This window comes from Chrysemys picta, unplaced genomic scaffold (assembly GCF_011386835.1).
Source record: "Chrysemys picta bellii isolate R12L10 unplaced genomic scaffold, ASM1138683v2 scaf56, whole genome shotgun sequence".
NCBI lineage: Eukaryota > Metazoa > Chordata > Testudines > Emydidae > Chrysemys > Chrysemys picta.
In genome coordinates this window covers 24,258-42,068 of record NW_027052763.1, presented here as the reverse complement: position 1 = coordinate 42,068, position 17,811 = coordinate 24,258, and the positions used below count along the sequence as shown (strand labels likewise).

General features: G+C 51.6%; 2 long non-coding RNA genes across 2 annotated transcripts in view; one reads left to right on the top strand and one right to left on the bottom strand.

Annotated features, from left to right (window-relative positions):
- The window catches only part of LOC135977876 (uncharacterized), a 32,784-nt gene that overhangs the window by 7,625 nt on the left and 7,348 nt on the right, over window positions 1-17,811 (bottom strand). Inside the window, exon 2 of the long non-coding RNA XR_010595321.1 lies at window positions 90-16,077. This is a non-coding gene — a long non-coding RNA (uncharacterized LOC135977876). The remainder of the gene's footprint in view (window positions 1-89; window positions 16,078-17,811) is intronic.
- On the top strand, window positions 13,979-16,011 carry LOC135977875 (uncharacterized). The gene is made up of 4 exons (XR_010595320.1): window positions 13,979-14,118; window positions 14,515-15,096; window positions 15,398-15,477; window positions 15,905-16,011. It is a non-coding gene; the product is annotated as an uncharacterized LOC135977875 (long non-coding RNA).

The window sequence follows — 17,811 nt, the reverse complement described above, 5'->3', positions numbered from 1 at the left end:
CAGCTGAACACGCCCACCCGGCCCTAGTGCAGAGCAGAAGGGCCCAGCGCTTCCCCACAGACCCTCTGGCTCTCCGAGCCCGCTCTTACCCATCACCGCAGCACGTCTGGCCCATGCTGAACGCTGCTGCTCTGTGCAGAGAGGCTGGCACTTCTCGCTTCTGCCGTACGAGGGGCAGGTGCTGCTACCGACTGCTCCCCCTAACCCCCGCCCTGCTGCGTTCTGGGGATGCTGCTCTGTTGTGGAGCTCTCAGGTGTCTTGAACTGGAATTTGTTTGGAGAGAAACTGCTAAGGAGCCTTATCAGCCCCGAGCAGAGAGTACCTGGGAGCCTGCCTGGGTCGGGCGGGTCTGGTACAGCCTCCCGCCAGATAAGGCTCTTCCCTGGACCTGCCACCCATTGGAATCTGGAACGATTCCCTCCGAGGTAACACCCGGGGCAGCCAGGGCAGGGCAGGGCACGGCCTGCTCCCCGGGAGCGTTAGGGCTTTCAGGAGTCAGAGGTGCCAGCGGAGCAGGTTGTACGTTAAAGCAGCAAAGGCAGTTGGGGGGCAGAGGAATTGGGTGCTTTGCCATTGCACTTGATCAGCTCAATTTGAAAATTCTTTCAAAGGAAATCCAGATGTATACATCTGACTGGGGTACATGTACACACATACACACGCACACTCACATGTGCACACACTCATGTGCACATACACGTACACGCATACATACACACATGTACACATACACATATGTACAGATGTACACATACACGCACACACGCTGTCCCTGGAGCGCCCCAGGATGCGACTGACGGGGTGGCTGGCTATTATGGAGGCAGAAGGGGGTTGGGAGAAAATAATCAAGAAGAACTTTTGCTGAAAATGCAAACCTAAGCTGGAAATCTGTGCAGGGCTGGGTCAGCGAAAATGATCTTTTGAGCTGTTCTTATTAACCGTGGTCCTGTACTTCCTGGTTTGCGTTGGACCCAGGCAGGAGACTGGGCTGCTCTGAGCTGTAGAAGCCATTGGAATGAGCCAGGTCGGAATGAGCCAGGCCCTCAGAGCCTTCTGTCACCAATCGCCCCAGCAGTCACTGATCCACACCAAACCACGTCCTTCCAGTCAGGCAGTTTCATATGCACACGTCAAACCCTTGGTTTGCCACTCAGACACCACGGTGATGGGCACAGTAAGGACCGAGAGACGCTAAACAGGCAGACAGACAAGGAAATAGTGGCCCTGCCTACAGGTGTGTGTGTGGTGCAAACGGATGAACACCAGTTGCTGGCTGAAGGCACAACCTTAATTCCTGCATCTCCTGTCTGTCAGCTATCGTTCGCTTGGCAGCCTGAGCTCCGATTTCTAACGCAGCGTTTTGCTCTGGCCTATTGTGGTTCTCATGTCTGGGGGCGCCTTGGCCCCTGGTATCAGGAGCGGTGCTAAGGAGGCTGCTTTTCAAAGGTCCTTAAGTAGGGTTGCCAACTTTCTACTTGCACAAAACCAAATGCCCTTGACCCAACCCCTTTCATTCCCTTCCCCAAGGCCCCACCCTCACTCACTCCAGCCCAGCCCACCTCTCTCAGTCGTTCGCTCTCACACCCTCACTCACTTTCACTGGGTTGGAGCTGGGGGTTGGCGTGCAGGGAGGGGTGAGGGCTCCGGTGGGGATGCGGGCTCTGGGATTGGGCTGGAGATTAGGGGGTTGGGGTGCCAGAGGGGGATCCGGGCTGGGACAGAGGGTTGGGGTGCGGACTCTGGGAGGGAGTTTGGGTGCGGGAGGGGGCTCAGGGCTGGGGTAGGGGATTGGGGTGGGGGTGTGGGGTCTGGGAGGGATTAGGGTACAGCAGGGGGTTCCGACCTGGGGCAGGGGGTTGGGGTGCCGGGTGTGAGGTCTGGGAGGGAATTTGGGTGTGGGAGGGGGTTCCGACCTGGGGCAGGGTTTCTGGGTGCGAGCTCCGGCCAGGCGGCGCTTACCTCAGCCAGCTCTTGGTCAATGGCACACCGGTGCTAATGCAGGCTCCTGACCCCTGGTCTCCCTCCGCTGGTAGGCTCTGAGCAAGGCCTGCCCAGAGAACATGGATGACGAGCTCTCGATCCTGCTGACAGCACCCCCCAGCACAGACAAACTCCAGCACATCTTGGAGGTGAGCAGAATGGGGAGGGGCCGCAGGGGTTTTACCTTAGCCCTGGGGACTCCTAGAAAGAAGAGACTGGAAAATCCATATTTCTATTGGATCCTTCCGAGTATGCATTGGTGATATAAACTCACTGGGTGACCTTGGGGTAACTCACTTCCCCCTTACGGCATCAGTCTTCTCCACTATCAAATCTACACTGGGGAAGAAGGACAGAAGCCCCGACAATCACCTTCACCTCTGGGTGTCTGGTCCTGGGAGCCGAAACCAACTGGACTATCTGCCCCATCTCCTAAACTGCCCTGTCTTTCCCTCCTAGGGCCTTGTCCTTAGTGCTCAGCCTGGCCCCTTCCCAGCTTGTCCCTGACCTTTAAAGGACGCTCCAAGCCCCTCCCATGCCTGCTTCCCTTGGGGTCTCTCTCCTGGCTGAGTACAGGCTGCCCTTCTATCTCTCAGCAGGCCTGGTGTGACAATGCGGTTCTGGCGGAACCCAATTGAGAGTGCCAACTCAGGACAAATTGCTCAAATAGGGCAGTTACAGCCCAAGGCTGGGGGTTTTTCCACCTCTAAGGCAAACCAAACCAGCCAGACTAAGAGGACTTCGGTCTCACCCCACTGGCTAACCGCAAGTCTCACAAGCAATCTCCTTAGACACTCCAGTTTCCCAGTATTACCACCAGTGCCACTCGTTATGGGGACAAATGGTTATGAAAACCAATACCCCAGTAAAAGAAAAAGGTTCTCCTGATCCCAAAGGACCAAGCCCCAAACCCAGGTCAATATACAAATCACATCTTACCCACAAATCACGCTGTTGCCAATCCTTCAGAATCTAAAATCTAAAGGTTTATTCATAAAAGGAAAAAGATAGAGATGAGCGTTAGAATTGGTTAAATGGAATCAATTACATACAGTAATGGCAAAGTTCTTGGTTCAGGCTTGCAGCAGCAATGGAATAAACTGCAGGTTCAAATCAAGTCTCTGGAATACATCCCCCGCTGGGATGGGTCCTCAGTCCTTTGTTCAAAGCTTCAGCTTGTAGCAAAGTTCCTCCAGAGGTATGAAGCAGGATTGAAGACAAGATGGAGATGAGGCATCAGCCTTATATAGTCTTTTCCAGGTGTAAGAACACCTCTTTGTTCTTACTGTGGAAAATTACAGCAAAATGGAGTCTGGAGTCACATGGGCAAGTTCCTGCATACTTTGCTGAGTCTCAAGGCATATTTGCCTTCTCTCAATGGGTCCATTGTATAGCTGATGGTCCTTAATGGGCCATCAAGCAGGCTCGGCAGAGCTAACACCAGTTTGTCTGGGATGTCACCCAGCAGCATAGCATAAGTTTGAAATACAGACAGTATAGAGCCAATATTCATAACTTCAACTACAAAAGTAATACACACATATAGACAGCATAATCATAACCAGTAAACCATAATCTTGTCTTAGACACCCCATTTGACCCCCTTTATACAAGATTTGCGTGCCACTACAGGACCTCGGTTGCAACAATGATCTATATGGTCCCAGATTATATCAATAACGTCACACCTGGGTCCTAGTCACAGGCTGAGTCTTGTCACGTGACCCCCACACTTATTCCCTTCACCCTAGGGACCTGCATCACCTCGGCCAGGTGCAGTTGAGCTCCAACCCCTTTCCTGGCCATCTCACCCTGGGACAGGTTGAAACTGGTAACCTGTGGGTAACAGTAACTGGTTGCTCCCAAAGGTGCTGAAGACACAATGGAAGAGGAAATCCTTTGGCCTGGATTGAAATTATTCCGACTGAAAGTGAATGAGAGAAAATAGGTCCAGAGTTCTCTTCCTAGCAGCAGAAAATGTAGCGATTGATAGAGGTTCAGGTCAGAAAGGACCATTATGTGCATCTAGTCGCCCCTCCTGTACAACTCAGGGCTAGAATGTGACCACGTGGTTCCTTCAGCCAACCATAGCATGGGACTGAGTCAGAGCACGTCTTTTGGAACGACATCCATATGTAGGAGAGCCAGCTGGCTACCAGAAAATCTCTCTTCTGCAGTGACATGGGGTTAAGGGACACGGGGGAAAAGACATGGCGGCTGTGACTAAACTTAGAGCAGCAAGGCCAGGAAAACCAGGGTTAGGTCCCAGGCCTGGCTATCAGATCTGCTGTTTTCTATTCCTGGCTTTGGGACCATGAGCGAGTCTCTGCACCGCTGGGTGCCTCGGTTTCCCCAGCTATCAAATGGAGCTAATCAAGGTTTTGTTTCTTCTCCCCATTTTACAGGGTGGGAAACCGAGACACAGTTGGGACCTGTCTACACTACAGGTCTGTCGTGCGTTTGTAATCTGCTGACCCCCACATGTTGTTCAGAGCCTATGGACAACACAGCTCCTAAAGGTACGTTTGTTCTGTGCTTATCCCCTCTGTACCAGCAGGGCTGGACAGCATTTCTCACTGTGATGTGGGGAGCAGGTCCTGGGTACTAAGGGTCTGAAGAAGCTCTCAAGGACTAATTTTTTAAAATAATTGTTATCAATGAATTGGGAGAAAACATACAATCACTGCGGATAAGATTGAGGGGTGACAAAATACAGGCAGAGTGGTAATTCCTGATGGGGAGAGGGCAGTGATACAGAGTGATCTGGCTCATTCGGCCAGCTGGACCCATTCAAAGAAAACAAGTTTGAGCAGAGCCCAATGCAAGGTCCTATACGTGGCAACAAGGCACGCCGGCCACACCTCCAGAATGGGGACGTGGATCCAGGAAAGCAGTGACTCTGAAAAGGATTTAGGGGCCAGAGTGGAGAAGCCACTCAACATGAGCTCCCAGTGTGATGCTGTGGTGAACAGGGCTAAAGCCATCATTAGACGTAGGAGCAGAGCCGTGAGTAGGATAGGGAGGTGACACAGCAGCAGTGAGACTGCTATTGGAATACTGCCTCCAGTCTTGGTGTCCTCCTTTGAAAAAGATGGTCCTAGAAATTGGAGCTGGGGCAGCAAAGAGCCATGAAATGTTCTGAGGGCTGGAGAAAAATGCCTTCTAGTGAGCTATGGAAAGAGCTCAACCTGTTTAGCTTATCAAAAGAAGATTGAAGGGGACTTCATTGAAGTGTTGAAGTGCCTTAATGGAGAGAAAATACTGGGTATTAAAGGGCTCTCTAGTCTAGCAGAGAAAGGCAGAACAAGACCCAATGGCTGGAAGGTGAAAAGAGACAAATTCCTATGACAGATAAGGCACAAATATTCAACAGCGAGGATGATTGACCACAGGAAGAAGCTACCAAGGAAAGTGGTGGATTCTCCATCTCTTGATGTCATTAATAAAGACTAGATGCCTTTCCGGAATGTGTTTGCCCCAAAAGTAGCTATTGTGGTAGACAGGAGGCCTGTGATATGCAGGGGGTCAGATTAGATGCTCTAACGGTCTCTGCTGCCCATAAAGTCTACTCATTTCTGAGAAACCGAGTGTAGCATTGGGAGCAGCTTGTGATGTTTTACTGTCTAACCGGCTTGCTTTCTAGAATGAACACTCATTGAGTGGGGTGATCCACAGGGAGTAGCTCAAACCTCCAAAGTGTCAGCCCTGTGGCAGGACATTAGCACTGCAGGGGAGGGGTGGGTGTGGCAGTGACATCACAAAGGCCTTTCATGTCCTATCATGTTTACTCAGATCAGATTAGGACATAATAGAATGGCTGAAATAGTCTATTTTATTTGTATTTTATTATGTTGCAATTGTTAAGAGCAGCAACTACTTAGCTCAGACTGAAACATCTCATCTAATTTTTGAGATCTAAGTGTCTCCTCTTTGTGTAGCTCAAACCTCCAAAGTGTCTGCCCTGTGGCAGGACATTAGCACTGCAGGGGAGGAGTGGGTGTGGCAGTGACATCACAAAGGCCTTTTGCAGGAACTCAGCCTATTGGTCAAAGGTGCTGGGGAGGTGGTGACCTCACAGAGAGATGCTGACATCAGCCAGGCAGGACAGGGGCGCAGGGCCAGGGAAACCTCAGAGTCCCCTGTAGCTTTGCTTCAGCAAGTCTCCTTCTCGAGGTCTCTCTTTGAGGACTGAGAGAGTATTAGGGGTCACGTACGTGAGCGCCAGGAGGAACCTCTTTTGAGTTTTCTCCTTTATTTTTCCTGATTTCACTAGAAAACTGACGTCCCTGTTTAGAAGGTAAGAGCCTCCGAGAGGTTTGGAACCTGTTCAGTCTGATGCATCTGGCGCCAGCTGAATTTTAGGCATGGAAAACACTAGCTTAAGGTGGCCGAATTTTATTCCCCACCTGGGATTTTGTCCCTTAAAATCACTGGGGACATTAGGGTTTGTCCTTTTTCTTTTACCTTTTCCTCCATCCCTCCATCCTTTCTCTTCATCTCTTACTTCTTTTGTCCTTTCCCCGTTCCCCTCCCACCACCAGGAGGGGGGGGGGGGTCTGTGTCGTAGGGGGTGCTCTACAACTCCCATTGTGGGAGGTCCACCGAAAAATGTGGCGTTGAAATAGTGCTCAGACAGTGATCCCCAGCGGTGACCTGGGCCATCCTTTGGGCTCTCTGGTGAGAACCCTCATCCTCCCGCCCCTCAGTCGCTACCCTGATTGGCTGAGCAGGGGGTTATTGACAGGGAGGAGACTCAGGTCCCTGTTGTTTTCTTTTAAGACCAAGTAAATAGTCATAACCAGTCATATGTTCAACAAATTTTGCTGCTTCTCTGCAGTTCATTATTTTCTCTACCATTCCAGTTCTCCTAAAATACTTGCTGAATAATTACTATGAACTCTTGCTGGTCTGGAACTCACTTGAGAACACTTTATTCAGGTCATTCAATGTCTGAAATTCAAGATCCGATGGTTAGTTTGAAAATCAGGGCTCTTGGGTCCTATTCCCAACTCTGCCACGGACTGGCTGTGTGACCTAAGACAAGTCAATTCTCCTTTCTCAGCCTTAGCTTCTCCCTCTTTCAAGTAGGGATAACAATCCGCTCCTACCTACCTCCCGACAGGTGGAGGATGGGGATCTATTGGAGAGTGTCACTAGGAGCAGTGCATAAGATGAGGTGTCCTATCATGTTTACTCAGATCAGATTAGGACATAATAGAATGGCTGAAATAGTCTATTTTATTTGTATTTTATTATGTTGCAATTGTTAAGAGCAGCAACTACTTAGCTCAGACTGAAACATCTTATCTAATTTTTGAGATCTAAGTGTCTCCTCTTTGTGTGCGACGAGACAAACACGTACTCCTGTTCTTTTTGTGACACAGAAGATGCTTTTGTTTTGCAACAAAATATTTTTGCAAAGAATTTTCATGCCACTTGATATGATTTCAAGAAACAAAGTGGTTTAGTTTGAATGGGATTTTCGGACAGAAACGGTTTCAATGAAATTTCCCCACCATCTCGATTTCTGGGCTCTATCCCTGTCTTTGGGGGGTTTGCTGTCTGTTAGAACAGGAGTCTGATTTGGATAGGGATAGAGACCTCTTTAATGTTTTTAATGAAGTAAATACTAATGGGAATTGTGTGATCATGGGAGACTTTAACTTCCCAGATATAGACTGGAGGACAAGTGCTAGTAATATAATAGGGCTCAGATTTTCCTAGATGTGATAGCTGATGGATTCCTTCACCAAGTAGTTGAAGAACCAACAAGAGGGGATGCCATTTTAGATTTGGTGTGGGTAGTGAGGATCTCTTAGAAGAAATGGTTGTAGGGGACAGCCTTGGTTTGAGCGATCATGAGCTAATTCAGTTTAAACTAAATGGAAGGGTAATGGAAGGGTAAGCAAAAATAGATCTGTGACTAGGGTTTTTGATTTCAAAAGGGCTAACTTTAAAAAATTAAGGAAATTAGATAGGGAAGTGGATTGGACTGAAGAACTTGTGGATCTAAAGGTGGAGAAGGCCTGGAATTACTTCAAGTCAAAGTTGCAGAAACTATCAGAAGCCTGCATCCCAAGAAAGGGGGGGAAATTCTTAGGCAGGAGTTGTAGACCAAGTTGGATGAGCAAGCATCTCAGAGAGATGATTAAGAAAAAGCAGAAATCCTACAAGGTGTGGAAGATGGGAGTGATCAGCAAGGAAAGCTACCTTACTGAGGTCAGAAAATGTAGGGACAAAGTGAGAAAGGCCGAAAGCCATGTAGAGTTGGACCTTGCAAAGGGAATTCAAACCAATAGTAAAAGGTGTGACAGGTTCTATAGCCATATAAATAAGAAAACAAAGAAAGAAGTGGGACCGCTAAACACTGAGGATGGAGTGGAGGTTAAGGATAATCTAGGCATGGCCCAATATCTAAACAAATACTTTGCCTCAGTCTTTAAGAGGCTAATGAGGAGCTTAGAGATAATGGTAGGATGACAAATGGGAATGAGGATATGGAGGTAGATATTACCACATCTGAGTTAGAAGCCAAACTCGAACAGTTTAATGGGACTAAATCGGGGGTCCCAGATAATCTTCATCCAAGAATATTAAAGGAACTGGCATATGAAATTGCAAGCCCATTAGCAAAAAATGTTAATGAATCAGTAAACTCAGGGGTTGTTCCGTATGACTGGAGAATTGCTAACATAGTTCCTAGCTTTAAGAAAGGGGAAAAAAGTGATCTGGGTAACTACAGGCCTGTTAGTTTGACATCTGTAGTATGCAAGGTCTCAGAAAATGTTTTGAAGGAGAAAGTAGTTAAGGACATTGAGGTCAATGGTAATTGGGACATAATACAACATGGCTTTACAAAAGGTAGAGCGTGCCAAACCAACCTGATCTCCTTCTTTGAGAAGGTCACAGATTTTTTAGACAAAGGAAACGCAGTGGATCTAATTTACCTCGATTTCAGTAAGGCATTTGATACGGTTCCACATGGGGAATTATTAGCTAAATTGGAAAAGATGAGGATCAATATGAAAATTGAAAGGTGGATAAGGAATTGGTTAAAGGGGAGACTACAACGGGTCGTACTGAAAGGTGAACTGTCAGGCTGGAGGGAGGTTATAGTGGAGTTCTTATATTATGGGAACAAGTAAATAACTTTTCCTTATTCACTTTCTTCACATCACTCATGATTTCATATACCTCTATCATATCCCCCAATAGTCTCCTCTTTTCCAAGCTGAAAAGTCCTAGCCTCTTTAATCTCTCCTCATATGGGACCCCTTCCAAACCTCTAATCATTTTAATTGCCCTTCTCTGAACCTTTTCTAATGCCAGTATATATTTTTTTGAGATGAGGAGACCACATCTGTACACAGTATTCAAGATGTGGGTGTACCATGGATTTATATAAGGGCAATAAGATATTCTCCGTCTTATTCTCTATCCCCTTTTTAATGATTCCTAACATCCTGTTTGCTTTTTTGACTGCCGCTGCACACTGCGTGGAAGTCTTCAGAGAACTATCCACGATGACTCCAAGATCTTTTTCCTGATTCGTTGTAGCTAAATTAGCCCCCATCATATTGTATGTATAGTTGGGGTTATTTTTCCCAATGTGCATTACTTTACGTTGTCCACATTAAATTTCATTTGCCATTTTGTTGCCCAATCACTTAGTTTTGGGAGATCTTTTTGAAGTTCTTCACAGTCTGCTTTGGTCTTAACTATCTTGAGCACTTTAGTATCATCTGCAAACTTTGCCACCTCACTTTTTACCCCTTTCTCCAGATCATTTATGAATAAGTTGAATAGCATTGGTCCTAGGACTGACCCTTGGGGAACACCACTAGTTACCCCTCTCCATTCTGAAAATTTACCATTTATTCCTACCCTTTGTTCCCTGTCTTTTAACCAGTTCTCAATCCATGAAAGGATCTTCCCTCTTATCCCATGACAACTTAATTTACATAAGACCCTTTGGTGAGGGACCTTGTCAAAGGCTTTCTGGAAATCTAAGTACACTATATCCACTGGATCCCCCTTGTCCACATGTTTGTTGACCCCTTCAAAGAACTCTAATAGATTAGTAAGACATGATTTCCCTTTACCTAAACTATGTTGACTTTTGCCCAACAATTTATGTTCTTCTATGTGTCTGACAATTTTATTCTTTACAATTGTTTCAACTAATTTGCCCGTTACTGACATTAGACTTACTGGTCTGTAATTGCCGGGATCACCAATAGTGCCCTTTTTAAATATTGGTGTTACATTAGCTATCTTCCAGTCATGGATACAGAAGCTGATTTAAAGGACAGGTTACAAACCATAATTAGTAGTTCCGCAATTTCACATCTGAGTTCTTTCAGAACTCTTGGGTCAATGCCATCTGGTCCCAGTGACTTATCAGTTAATTCCAAAACCTTCTCTAGTAACACCGCAATCTGTGACAATTCGTGAGATTTGTCAGCTACAAATGCTGGCTGAGGTTTGGGAATGGCTGGAAGGTGAAAAGAGACAAATTCCTATGACAAATAAGGCACAAATATTCAACAGCGAGGATGACTGACCACAGGAAGAAGCTACCAAGGAAAGTGGTGGATTCTCCGTCTCTTGATGTCATTTAATAAAGACTAGATGCCTTTCTGGAATGTGTTTACCCCAAAAGTAGCTATTGTGGTAGACAGGAGGCCTGTGATATGCAGGGGGTCAGATTAGATGCTCTAACTGTCTCTTCTGGCCATAAAGTCTACTCATTTCTGAGAAACCGAGTGTAGTATTGGGAGCAGCATCTGATGTTTTACTGTCTAGCCGGCTTGCTTCCTAGAATGAACACTCATTGAGTGAGGTGATCCACAGAGAGTAGCTCAAACCTCCAAAGTGTCTGGCCTGCGGCAGGACATTAGCACTGCAGGGGAGGGGTGTGTGTGGGAGTGACATCACAAAGGCCTTTTGCAGGACATCAGCCTATTGGTCAAAGGTGCTGGGGAGGTGGTGACCTCACAGAGAGATGCTGACATCAGCCAGGCAGGACAGGGGCGCAGGGCCAGGGAAACCTCAGAGTCCCCTGTAGCTTTGCTTCAGCAAGTCTCCTTCTCGAGGTCTCTCTTTGAGGACTGAGAGAGTATTAGGGGTCACGTACATGAGCGCCAGGAGGAACCTCTTTTGAGTTTTCTCCTTTCTTTTTCCTGATTTTACTAGAAAACAGACGTCCCTGTTTAGAAGGTAAGAGCCTCCGAGAGGTTTGGAACCTGTTCAGTCTGATGCATCTGGCGCCAGCTGAATTCTAGGCATGGAAAACACTAGCTTAAGGTGGCCGAATTTTATTCCCCACCTGGGATTTTGTCCCTTAGAATCACTGGGGACATTAGGGTTTGTCCTTTTTGTTTTACCTTTTCCTCCATCCCTCCCTCCTTTCTCTTCATCTCTTACTTCTTTTGTCCTTTCCTCTGTTCCCCTCCCACCACCAGGAGGACTCTGTGTGTGTGTCGTGGGGAGTGCTCTGCAATGGGAACAGGGACAATTCTCCAACTTTGGGCAGTCGAGAGCCTGGGTGAGATAAGGGGCGTTAAAGCCCTTTGTAAAGGAGAAAGGGGAGTTTCATGGTGTTGAGCACCAAGGAATTCTAAACTTTGCTAAAACATCTAGTCTGCAGAAACCAGAAATGGTTGGGGCCACGTTGTAACCATTGTCTTTTTTAAAGCCCATTGAGGGATGTGAGTCCCACCCTTTTAGGTATCTGGGGTGCTGGGAGAAGAGAAGAGGTGCCTGTCTCCATTTTATGGCCTCAACAAACTAAGTGCTGTGCCCCAGTTCTCGTCAGAGATCCCTGAAAAAGAACGTCTTCCCATCCATTAACATACCTGGAAAGATACTGGAACTCCTTATTAAACAATCAGTTTGTCAGCACCTACAGGACAATTTGGTTCTTAGGACTAGTGAGCATGGACTTGTCAAGAACAAATCATTCCAAACCAATCCTAGCTCCTACTTTGGCAGGGTTACGGGCCTAGTGGAGGTGGGTAAACAGTAGATGTGATCCATCTTGGTGTTAATAAGGACATTCTCACAAGCAAACTAGGGAGATGTGGTCTAGATGCAATTAGTATAATATGTGTGCACAGATGGTTGAAAGCCCGTACTCCAACAGCCCAGAACCAAACACTCCTCCTCCTGGGCAGTGCGCTCTGACCTCTAATGGTCAGATGCTGCTTAGCACTGTCAGAGCAGCTTTTGCTGGGGGATTCTCCCAGCACTTTCCAATAGTGGGAAAGTATGAAATCCCCATTTGACTGCTGGGGACAGAGCCTAGAGCGGGGAGCAACTTACCCAAAGTCCCACAGGTCAATAGGAAACCAGCAATGGAACCCAGGAGTCCTGACTCCCAGTTCCCTGCTCCAGTCACTCCAGCGGAGCACACTCCCTCTCAAAGCAGGGGGACCGGACATGAAGGCCTGGTTGTAATTGCCAGCTATGGGAGGGAGTGTGCAGCAGTGGTTAGTGAAGGGGCCTGGAAATAAGGACTGCTGGGTCCCATCCCTGGCTCTGACACTTGGTGTGACCCTGAGCCAGTAGCTTCCCCACCCCAGGCCTGTTTCCCATCAGTAGGGTTGGGGTAGCAGCCCCTACAGACCAGGGGGGTTGGGAGGCTCCAGGAAGGTGTGTAAAGTGCCGGGATGTCAGGATCCCGGAGGTGCTGTCACCCCCGCATTAGGCCAGTGTTCTGCACCCCCTGCTGCTGGCTGAGTTTCTCTGTCCCTTGGCAATAAGATAGACTCTTGTTTTCACAGCCAGTCGATCGCCCAGTGCTATCCCCCTGCCTGCTGGCTGGGCAGGGTAACTCCTCAGGTCACCACCACCCTCTCCAGCCTGCCTTGGCTTTGGGGAGTGAGGAGGAGGGCGAGGGACGATACTGAACATCCTCCATCCATCGCTCCGTCAGCAGAGCAAGTGAGTGGCATTAGGGTTCCCCGTTGGCGTCCCCTGTCTGTCTGGGGAGAGGCAGAAAGAGGGGGAACTAATCTCTCCCAAAGGAGATTGGATTTGCAAACCGCCCCCAGGAGCCCCTCGCTCTCAGACCGGGGAGGGGCTTCTCCAGAGCCGTCTCCAGTGTGTTTGGAAAGGTCCCAGCAATGGGGCTCCCAACGCTTCCCTTGTGGGAGACCGTTCCCCAGGCTGAGCGTCTCTGAGCTGGGCCAGACCCTGTGAGCTGCTGAGCATGGAAATCAATGGGAAAGGCGGGGGTCCTGGCCTTGCTCTGCCTCGGGACTTTGACCTGGGGAATGGTTTCCCAGGAGAAGTCCAGACTCCTGGGTTCTGTTCCTTCTCTAGCCTGGGGGGGAGTGTGGCCTGGGACGGCAGGAGGGAGCTGCTTGTCCAAAGTGACTGAGCCCAGTGATGGAAAAGGAGGAGACTCCCCGGGCATTGCAGCCCCAGAGGTGACGAGGGGGAACGCTGGGAGCAGATCATGCAATGAACTCCTGCCAGTGCGTGTAGATTGCATTACATGCACCCCTGTGGGGGGAGGAGGAGCTGCTCTGGCTGGGGCAGGGATGGGGAGGGACCAAACAGGCTGGTTAGTGAGAGGCTGCCTTGACCCCAGACTCACGCCCGCTCCCCGCTCGGTTCCAGGGTGGCCAGGCTCCTGAGGATGTTCAGGAAGAAGGCTCTGCAGGTGGCCCCAGAGCCTGAGGGAAGCAGCTGCCATCTTCCCCGGGAGCAGAGCGGCCCCTCCGTCCCCACTGGCGGGGAAGGAGCTCCCGGCCAGGCCAGGAGGTGGAAGTGCCCAGTCTTCTGGCGGAGAAAACCCGCTCCCAGCGCAGGCGCCGAGGTGGGAGAGGCCAGGTCGAAATGGAGCTGGGCCAGGCTGCGTCTGGGCAGGCAGGACCCAGCGCAGGAGGGGAGCCGGGCAGAGTGACTCTGGGCCATGTTGTGTGGGCAGCAGCAGCTCCAGGAGCCCAGCCCTGATTCCCAGCAGGAGGCATCGCCCGGCCCGGTCAGTGAGGACCTTCCAGCCTCCCCAGGGCAGGAGGTGGAGGATCCCTGTCCCACCACCAGCAGCTCGGCCCGCTTCCCATGGGACAGCAGCAGTGCCTGGGACTCGGGCAGCAGCGAGGCCGATGGGCGCCGCAGCTTTGTTCCAGGTGAGGAGTCAGGCTGGGCTCAGGGAGAGGTGAGGGCGGGGCTGTGAACACCCTGGGCCCAGGCCCTCAATCAGTGCTATGGGGGCGGATCCCCAGCCCAGGGGTCTGGCCTGAGCCACATGAACCCCACTGACACTAGATGCTGCCACTTTGGTCCTCGGTGCTCCAGTTGGGGGGAGGCACCTCCCAGGGAGTCCAGGACAGCGTGGGGGGGGTCTCTTTGCTATGGGCTCCTGCAGGAGTTGGGGGCTGAAGGCATCACTGAGACGGGGGAGTGTGGGGCCCGATCTGCCCTGGGTCCCGGAGGTGGGAAGGGGACACATTGCCCCAGCGTGCCCCTGTCCTTCCCCCGAGTGGCAGCAGGCGTCACCCTGTCCCCTTCTCTCCCTGGTGCAGGGACCGCCAGGGACTCAGGGGACGAGGAGGAGGAATGGGTGGACGTGGCCACAGAGGAGGCTGCTCTCAATAACAGCCGAGAGCAGCTCCAAGATGGAGAAAAGGTACAAACGTTCCCCAGCTGTGCTGGAACCGAGACTGTCCTGCCCCTTCCCAGCACCTGACCCCCTGCAGAGGGTCTTGTCCCTGATGATCCACCAGCCCTAATGGGGACCTTTCTCCTCCATGATCTGGGACCCCAGAGGTGGGGGTGTCTGTCACACACTAGCCGGGTCTCCTCCCCCCACAGGCACTGTCCCAGTTCCTGACCCTGCTTGTGGTGGAGTGGTGGGTGATTTGGACAATGGGCGGGTCCCCACTATCCCCCATTCAGGCCTGAGTCCTGCAGCTACTGTTTGGGGGCAGGGAGGTCTCTGGCTAACTGGCTCTCTCTCCCCTAACCCCACTCCTGGTGGGTGCAGGAGGAGGCCCAGCAGCTCGTGTTCCTGCACGCCATCCACCCCGCGTCTCGCTGCACAGCAGAGAGGGCAGGACACACTGGAGCCGCACTGCTGCAAGGCGGCTGTGGCGGAGAGGATTGTGGTGAGCGAGACACGGCGCCCAGAGGGAGGACAGAGACATGGGAGGGGCAGGGGTCTCCCCAGGCCAATGGATGGGGGATGGCTGGTGCTGGAGGGGCAGCTGAGGGCAGAGATTGCTGGGGCTGAAGACTGGGGAGAAGAGACGGGAGAAATTCGGAGAGTGGTCACTATTGGGCAGGAATCGGAGGAGTGGGGGGCAGGTGGGGGGATCCTGCTGGTTGTGTGGGGCCCTGGCTGTGTAATCTCCTCACTGGGAAGTGTCAGTGAGGCCCGAATCTCACACGCTCCTTTGGGTCTCACAGGAGCTCATTGAGGAGCTGCCTGATAACTCTCCACCCGGCGCCGTCCTCGCCAACTCCCTGATTGCTGTGGGCAACCTCAGGTACCGAGACCCGCCGGCCCGGTTCCCCTAACCCCAATGCTGCTCAGGCCCAGGGCTGGGAGTCACTGCCCCTCCCACTCCCAGGTCACCGCCCAAGGGTGGCTCCTCTGGCAGAGGTGCGGGGAAGGTTCACTCTCTCCTGGCTGGGCTGTTCTTTTCACTCCAGTAACATTGCAACGGCTTTGCAATGGGGAGAGGCTCACACCCAGGATCAGATACAGGAGGGGCAGCAGGGTGCAGGGAACAGGGGCTATTCCTGCCCTGCCACTGTCTGTGTGAGAAACCTTGGCCTTGTCATTCCCTGGCTCGGTGCCTCAGTTTCCCTTCTTGCCAGCCTGTGCCTATTTCCCTGCAGTTTCACCTGCGTGTTGGTGCCAGTCCCATCCCCGTACTGCACAGTCTAATACCGGCTCCTCTCTCTTGCCAGCACCATGACACCTGCCCTGGAGCCAGAGCTGGAGACCCACCTCCTCCGAGCTGCCCTGCACGCCGTCTTCACCCTGGGCATGGAGAAGGACACCGCCCAAGTGCAGGTAGATCATGCTAAAGTCATGGATTGAAGAGCCAGCTGTCATCCTGCCATGAGTCCTTGCTAATTGCCTGCAGTGGGATGTGAAGGAGAGAGGCCAGGATATGTGTTTGGGGGTCTCACCAGTGCTTCCCAGAGACCCCACTTCCCACCCTGTGGCAAGTTTAGCCCCAGTTTCCCTAATTCTGACCCATGGCTCTCCCTTGCTTTCAGGATCTGCCTAGGGTCTTGCCAGACCTCCTGGACGCCATGCTGGGGAACCTGCTGGTAGAGTCCCCAGACACCGACAGGCTCCAGTACATCTTGGAGGTGAGCCCGATGAGAGGGGTGGGGGCAATTTTACCTTCACTCTTAGATCCATTTTCCAGTCTGTCCTCCTAGCCGGGCCCCCAGTGGGCATCCTTGGTCAGGGCAGTCAGTGCAATGCTTCCTTTCCCCACAGCACATTAACTACTGGATCATGTCCAGGGTGCCGCGAGAGAGAGCCAGGGCCGTTAAGAGCAGCACGGCCCTGCTCAGATTCACCATCACCCTCCCTGAGTTTGACATAAGTGACCTCTGACTGTGCTCCAGGTTCATGCCTCCCTGTCATCCTGGAGCAGCTGGGGAAGCAAGTCCTCATGGAGGGCCCTGTCCACAGCCCTGTGCTCCAGGCTTCCTTGGGGGCAGAGGAAATTAAGGGTCTGGCTCTAGCTCCTATCCTCTCGCATCTCCTGCAGAGGGGCTGAGGGGAAGGAGAGTCCTGGCCCGGGGGGACTGGGAGCTAACAGGAAAATGCTGATGGAGTCCCCTCTCCCTCTCCCGTCCATTAGAACTCAGCGGAATTCCCCAGGATGGGTCACCACATGGCACAGCTGGCTCTGTCCGTCAGTGACCCAGCCAAGGACATCAGCCGGCAGGCCAGGGAGGGGCTTTACCGGCTCTACCAGCTGCTGCTGCACCAGAGGGGTAAGGAACCCAGCTGGGAAATGGCACCCGCTAGAAGAGTGAGACTGGGACCCCAGCCAATTTCTCCGAGACTGACCCCGGCTGGAGGATGAGTCTCTCTATCACTTTCTGTGTTCCACACCACGCCCTGCAATTCTGTTGGGCCAGGCACGCAGCGAGGACTCTGCCCACTGTGCAGCCACCAATGGGATTGGAAGGACACAAGCCCTGCAACCAGAAGGACAAATGTGTGTGTCTCTCTCTCCCTGTCACCTACTCCCTCCTGGGGGAAACCCAGCAGCTGATGGGGGAAAAGATGAGCAGCTGCATTAGCCTCAGGAGATTGGGGCGGGGCCCAGGCCTCATTCCCATCCTGTGGCCATTCGCTGGCCTGGCACAAGGAGCCTGGTGGGGAATGAAAGGGAGAGCAGGTGCTCCTGGGAAGGGAGATGAATTCACCTCCATGAGCAGGAGCGAGCCAGCTTGTCCCCGGAGCAGCTCCACCCAGCTCTTTAGCCAGGTTAATTAATGACCAGCTTTGCTTTATCCCAGACTTACGTTCTTAGGACAGGGTGCTATCGCTCTTGGGAAGGGCAGGAGAGTCCCCCAAGTGCCCTCTGCGAGACTCTCCTGTCCCACAGGGCCGCACCCAATTCCTAGTGGTCTGGTGTCTGTGTCACCCGAGCCACCACCCAGAGTTGCTCCCATAACTGGCAGCCTGGGAGGCCAAGGACTGACGGGTGATGGCGTCTGACCAGGCAGGGCTGAGGCACATGGGCAGGGGACGCTTGTCCTGCTGCTGGCAAGGCTGGACCCCTTCTGGAGAGAACAGGAGGATTCAGTCAGCAGTAGGGTTACCATGTCTAATAAATAAAAAA